We start from the raw sequence: 6125 nt of genomic DNA, 5'->3' as shown, positions 1-6125 counted from the left end.
TTATGGGGCCTGCAGTGTACACCCACCTGGTGAGCAGGACAAGCGGCAGTGCCCCCAGCACATTCCCCAGGGGTCCACGGGGGGGACCGAGCCCCAGGGATCCACAGGGGACTGAGCTCCAGGGTGAAAGGGGGTACTGAGCCCCAGGAGTTGATGGAGAACTAGGCCTCAGGGGCTCACGGGGGGACCAAGCCCCAGGGGTTCACAGGGAGATCGAGCCCCAGCATCGACCCACTTGCATGGCATCCCTCCCACCTCGTCCCTGGGTCCAGGACCACCTCCGCTCGGGCTCCAGGTGTCCAGGCCCTGCGGCCGCCACCTTACAGCACTGCGCCTAGTGGCCACATCTGCATCATCAAGGCAGGGTGTCCATGCCCACCACCCCTCCTTGGCACCCCCGCTCCCATGCATCCTGACTCCACAGTCTGAACCCTTGCTGGGGCTTTCTCTGGCCAGGGGAAGGTCGGGCGTGAGGGTAAAGCCCCTGAGATAGCTGGGGTGGGCCCCTCACAAGTTAACATGCCCCATCCTTGTTTCCAGACCCAGCCTACAGCAGTCATACTTTTCTTTAGGTTAAACACCTCTTAGTATCGGTGTCAGGAAAAGTATCTGTGAAATCATGGGCCGGATGTGCAGGCTTACCTTTTCCAAATACACTCAGAATAAATACTGAAACGCTGAAAGAGCTAGTCGGGATCGCTGGCCACCTACACCCGCTGCTGTGCCCCGTGTGCCCTGGCACCCCCGGAAGGCGCTTGCCCAGGCGCTCCGCGACCACCGCAGATACCCTTAAACTGCTGGCCTCTCTCTTCCCTATTCGCCACCATCCACACGGCCTTACAGGACTTGACAGGCCTCAGGGAACAAGCCCCATGGTGCCGAGGGATGCGGGGGGTGCAGTGGGGCCAGGGGAGGCCCTTTTGGGAGGTTGGGGATGTGGGGGAACTGGGTGTTTCCGAGGGCCCTGCTGAGCCCCCATGCGCTGTCTCAGGGTTGGTGCCAGTGAGTACAGCAGACGCGCATGCGCTAAGCTCCTCCCTGCACAAAGGCAGGCACTACTGGGGGCGCGTCCCCCTCTTGCACAGGAAGGCCCCTTAGCTCCCTCAGAGAAAAGAGAAAGGGCAGGTGCAGAAGGCATGAGGCCAGCTGCTGTGGTGCCACCAGTTCCACCCGCAGAGGTGCCAGCCAGACACTCACAGGGTGTCCCCCCACCCTGCGGGCAGCTTCCTGAAAGGGGTGCGGAAGTCTGACCCCCACCTCCAGGGGTACGGAAGCCTGACCCCCACCTCCAGACAGGTCAACCTCTGCATAGTCCACACTGCCGAGCTCCCCTTCTCCTCCCAGATCCCGCCTCCTCCCTACCTCGCAGATGTCTCCTGAGAATGCCCCTCAATAGCCCAATGCCCCCAAGCTTTCATCCCAGGCTCTGCTTCTAGGGAGCCTGGCCTAGGACCCCCAGCCCCCCAAGCCTGGGCTGGCCCCTTCCAGGACCCCTTCTCCCACAACACCCCTCACTTTCTCTGTTCTGGCCACACTGGGACAGGAAGATAGAAGGATGGTCCTCCACGCTAAGCTCTTTCCACCCCATGGTGGGTGTCCAGGTGGAGGTGAATGTCTTTCCCCTCAGCTCTGATGACAAGAGCCGGCTGCACTTTCAGAGCTCCACTCAGACCCCACTCTCTCAGAGACACCTCCCAAGCCGCCTCCTGCAGCCCCTCTCCCCACCTCTGTCTTCCTCCTGTGCAGCCGCTGAAAGCTGGGCACCTCCTGGGATACACTAACAAGAAAGAAAATTTCACACAGTGATGCCTGTGGGGGAAAGAAAGAAACAAGTAAAACCAGGCAACGTGACCGAAGGGCCGCCCTCACGAGCCTGCGTTCTCGCAGGTGATGGCAGCAAGCAAACAGCAAGGAACTGGACGCCACCACGAGGCTCTGCGAGGGGCTGCAACTTCCTCCACGGGGTGTGCGGCACCCACCACCGAGCAGGGCATCAGCGAGAATCAAGAGTGAAGTACAAATTAGCACGGTGTCCAACACATTCCAAGAAGCTCTGTAAGCAGCACCTCCTTCCCTTGAGGACGCCTCTCTATACTCCCCCATGTGGGGCAATTAAAACCTTTATTTGGAAAAGACGTCACACCCAGTTGTCCTAGCCGAGCAGCTTTCTAAGCAACATGTCATTACCCCACGCCGCGAGACCCAGCTGGACAGGGCGGACCCTGCCACGGACAGAGGCTGCATCTTCAGAAACATCCAGTGCAGCAGCGAGGACTCATGCGCCCCACTGCACAGGTGCTCCTCCTTCCTCTGCCCTTTGAGAAAGCCTCTGTGAGGGAGGGAGGCAGAAAGAGAAGGGGGGGGAAGAGGGGGCTCCACAGGAGGAAGAGGAGGGACGTGAAGGGTGGTGGACAGGCAGGCGGGGCCTCAGCACTGTGGGGCGGGAGGGGGGCAGGCACCAGCCCCTTCCCGGGTTGGCCCACCTCGATGGAGCCTTTGCAGAGTGTTCAGGCTGAAGCTCCACAGAGGCTGCTTCGAATTCCACGCTGCCTCGGCCAGTCCCTTTAGAGTTGACAGAAATCTAATTAGTCAGGCAATCTAGCACCGAATGCCCTACTTTCCCCAGTGCACAGGGGACCCACGCGTCTCTCCGTGGCAGCAGCCCCAGCTTTCAGCACAGCTTCTGCACCACAGACCCTCAGCTGCCAGGGAGATGGGGTCTAGCAGAAACCCCGATTAATTAGGCTTGGCTTTGTGCACGGCAGTTAAAATACCAGCAACCTGCCGGAGAAGCCAGGAAGCGTGGGCAGACCCAACCCTCCTGCTGGCAGCCTGCAGGGTGTCCCCTGGGGTGGGCCAGGTCAGCAGCTGCCTTGTGGGGGGAACCTCGGGGCCTCCCTGCTCCTCCGGCTCATGCGGTCCAGGGCCCAGGCTCAGACTGACCCATTACCCACTGGCGCAAACCTGAGCTGGGAGTAGGGGCAGCAGGGGGACCCTCTTCCCCCCATCCCCACCCTGCTCTGGCTCCAATGGGGTCCTCCAGCAGACCAGGTGGAAGGGGGTCTGGAAGGCTGGGGGTTTCCTCCATGGGCCCCCCAGTGGATTGGCTGCACCCTTTCCTGAAGATCAGAACCAAAGCCACAGCTTCTGACCCCATGCCCTTGGCGCTGGGAGTGGAGCCTCCCACTCTGGCCTCCGGCCTGCTGCCCACCTTATTCACCTCTCCCCAATGCCAATTTGAGGACCCCATTTCCCTCTGGGGCCAACCATTCATTCATCTGTGTGCTCCCCCTGATGACAAATACTTTGTGAGCCTGAATGGTGGCAGTCTGTTGTTTAGTCATCAAAGAGCAGAGAAGACCCCCCTGCAGGATAAGAGGTGTGAAGGGGTCCACGGGCATGCAGAGCATTGTGTTGGGGGGGTACACCTGAGCACTGGGCATTATGCTGAAGGGAACCCTGCCCTGCCCCAGCTCCTCCCCCACACCACACGGGGCAGGATCGCTGCAGATTCTCTGTAAAGGGCAGGCTTTCCTGACCTCTGCACTTCCCAGGAACACACCTTCCTTACCCAAGTGCACCTGTGCATAAGTGCAGTGTACACATACACTCCAGGCCGTGGGCACGGGGGTTGCACCACAGTCCAGCTCTCCTGCGTTTCATGGGCGCTCTGGCTTTTCTGGGACGTGATCACAGGGGAAGTGAGGCCAGGATGTAGGAAAAGCCGTGAGGGCCGGGGAGGGGCCTGGAGACCATGTGAGACCATCCGGCCCAGAGGACAAAACCAGGATCCAGGACAACTCTCAGGCCTTGGAATCTAGTGCAGTTTGCCATGCTAGGTTTCAGAATTGTCTGGGGCCCTGAGACCCCCGTTTTCCTGGCAGTTTCTCCCTTCTGGAATGGGAATGTCTGTCCTATGCCTGTCCCTAACCCCAACCCTCCACTCCCACTGTTGATGGCCCCCAGTCCACGGGCACAGCCCTCTGCTGAGTTTTGGAGGGAAGGGGCTGCTAGAAGCCGAGGTCTCCCTCCCTTCGCAGCCAAATCTCTGGTGGTGGCTTTACCCCTCTGGTTTCACAGCACCTGCCCTGAGCTTTCAGACAGTGTAAAACCCATGGGAGAGGAGGTAATGGAGGAAAGTCCAGGAGAAGGGGGGCTCTTCCCCGGGATGTTCAGACAAGAAAGAGGCACCCAGGCCTCCTAACCCCCCCTAAAAGGAAGCTTGAGCATGGCGGGCCAGTGAGGGTGTGGGCTGCAGGGAGTGGAGAAGCGGGGTCAGCTGGCGCGTCAGGAGGGCAGAGCCCACCCAGAGTTTAAGATGAGTGCCAGGGGTCAGGAGAACTGCGTCCCTGCCAGGCCCTTTGGAAGCCCAGAGCCCACAGGCGTGAGTGTGGAGGGCAGCGTGTAGACCCCAGAAGGAAGGGGGGGGGCCGCAGAGCGGCAGAGCCCACAGGTGCAACCGGCTGCCTGGCAAGCAGTGCCATCCCTCCCCAGCAAGGCCTCTGGATCTGACCCTCCACGTGTCCACAGAAGGACACAGAGACAGAGCTCTGAGCCTAGGGGAGCCTTGGCCAAGGAGAGGGGCTGGGAAGACACCTCACTTGTGCGTAGAGCAGCTGCCAAGGCTTTCCCACCCCAAAGACCCTGCCCAGCGCCAAGCCCGGAGAGCCAGGCGAGGGCCCGTCGGGGCCTGTGTTAGTTTGCTGGAGCTGCCGGAATGCAATGTACCGGAATGGAATGGCTTCTGAAAAGGGAACTTCTTACATTACACGTTTATAGTTCTAAGACCGTGAAAACATCCAAAATAAGGCACCAAGAGGTTGCCTTCACTCAAGAAAGGCCGATGCCATCCGGAATGCCTCTGTCAGCTGGGAAGGCATGAGACAACGTCTGCTGGCTCTCTCTCCTGGCTTCCCCGGGATGTTTTCTTCCTCCATCTCCAAGCATCTCTGCCTGTGTCAGCTCTCAGTTTCTTCCAAAATGTTCCTTCTTAAAGGACTCTAATAAGCAACCCCACCTTGAATGGGTGTGTGATGGTTGGGTTCTGGTGTTTGCCTGGCCAAGCAATGATGCCCGTGGTCAGACAAGCACTGGCCTGACCATTGTAGCAAGGATATTTCGGGGCTGGTTGATGAACTGGAAACTGGAGTATTAAATCCTCAGTCAACTGATTGCATCTGTGAGCAACTAAGGCGCGTCTCCCACAATGATATAATACAATCTGCTGAAGACCTTTTAAGGAAGAAGAGAGACATTTTTACTGCTTGTTCAGCCAGCGAGCTGGCTGGAAACACATCTCCATGGAAACCATCTAATCAAAAGTTCCCACCCACAATTGGGTGGGTCACATCTCTGTGGTAACAACTGAATCAAAGAGCTCCCACCCAGCAATATTGAATCAGGATTAAAGAACATGGCTTTTCTGGGGAACACAACAGTTTCAAACCAGCACAGTGTCCCAGCAGGCTGCGTCCAGTGAGTGGGCTCCCGAGCCAGGCACACATAAGCCCTGTCCAGGCGGCCAGGGACAGCACACACGTGTCCTCTTGGTGGCCCTGACTGCACATGTGTGTCCTCTTGGGTGGCCTTGACTGCACACGTGTGTCCTCTTGGGTGGCCCTGACTGCACATGTGTGTCCGGTGCAGGTAACTGCCCGCTCTTGAGGGTCTGGAGGCGGGGTCGGGGGTCTCAGCCTTTTCCGGGTTCACTGTGTTTTGTTTCTTTATTCTCATTCCATTTCTAATTGAAGAACTTAACTCTCAAATAAAAAAGACATTCAAACTCATTCTGGACACAGTTGCAAGAGACCCAGCACTCCCCCCACCGATTCCCAGGGCCCCAGCTCTGTGGTGGTTGGCGCCCACCCCAGCGCGTCGAGTCCCCTCCCGCGTCTGACAGGCTCTCTGCTCTTCCTGCCCTAAGAGGATGCTGTGCTCATTCCAGCACCACGTGGGGGGCGAGGGGGTAGTGGGCCGTGTCTGGTCTGAGAAAAGAAAGGTCCCACAGGCTGGGATCAGTGTGGCCGCGGAGAGGTCCGTTACCGGGGCTGGGATGTGCTGCTGCTGGGCTGCAGCGGCCTCAGTGGCCCGGTCTCCCCACCCTATTTCTCCAGCTCTGCCGAAAG

At 58.9% G+C, this 6125-nt stretch overlaps 1 long non-coding RNA gene across 2 annotated transcripts; it reads right to left on the bottom strand.

Annotated features, from left to right (window-relative positions):
- Positions 1-2111: 2111 nt before the first annotated feature.
- LOC143684549 (uncharacterized) lies at positions 2112-4712 on the bottom strand. Of its 2 annotated transcripts, none has more exons than XR_013176074.1 (4): positions 4602-4712; positions 3563-3679; positions 2484-2562; positions 2112-2329 (listed from the first exon to the last, which is right to left on the bottom strand). It is a non-coding gene; the product is annotated as an uncharacterized LOC143684549 (long non-coding RNA). The 2 variants fall into 2 exon arrangements; XR_013176073.1 differs by having other exon boundaries at positions 3572-3679.
- Positions 4713-6125: the final 1413 nt, after the last annotated feature.

The sequence above is a fragment of the Tamandua tetradactyla genome, chromosome 1 (genome assembly GCF_023851605.1).
Source record: "Tamandua tetradactyla isolate mTamTet1 chromosome 1, mTamTet1.pri, whole genome shotgun sequence".
NCBI lineage: Eukaryota > Metazoa > Chordata > Mammalia > Pilosa > Myrmecophagidae > Tamandua > Tamandua tetradactyla.
The sequence above is the reverse complement of the archived record's forward strand: the minus strand, read 5'-3'. Positions and strand labels throughout refer to the sequence as shown.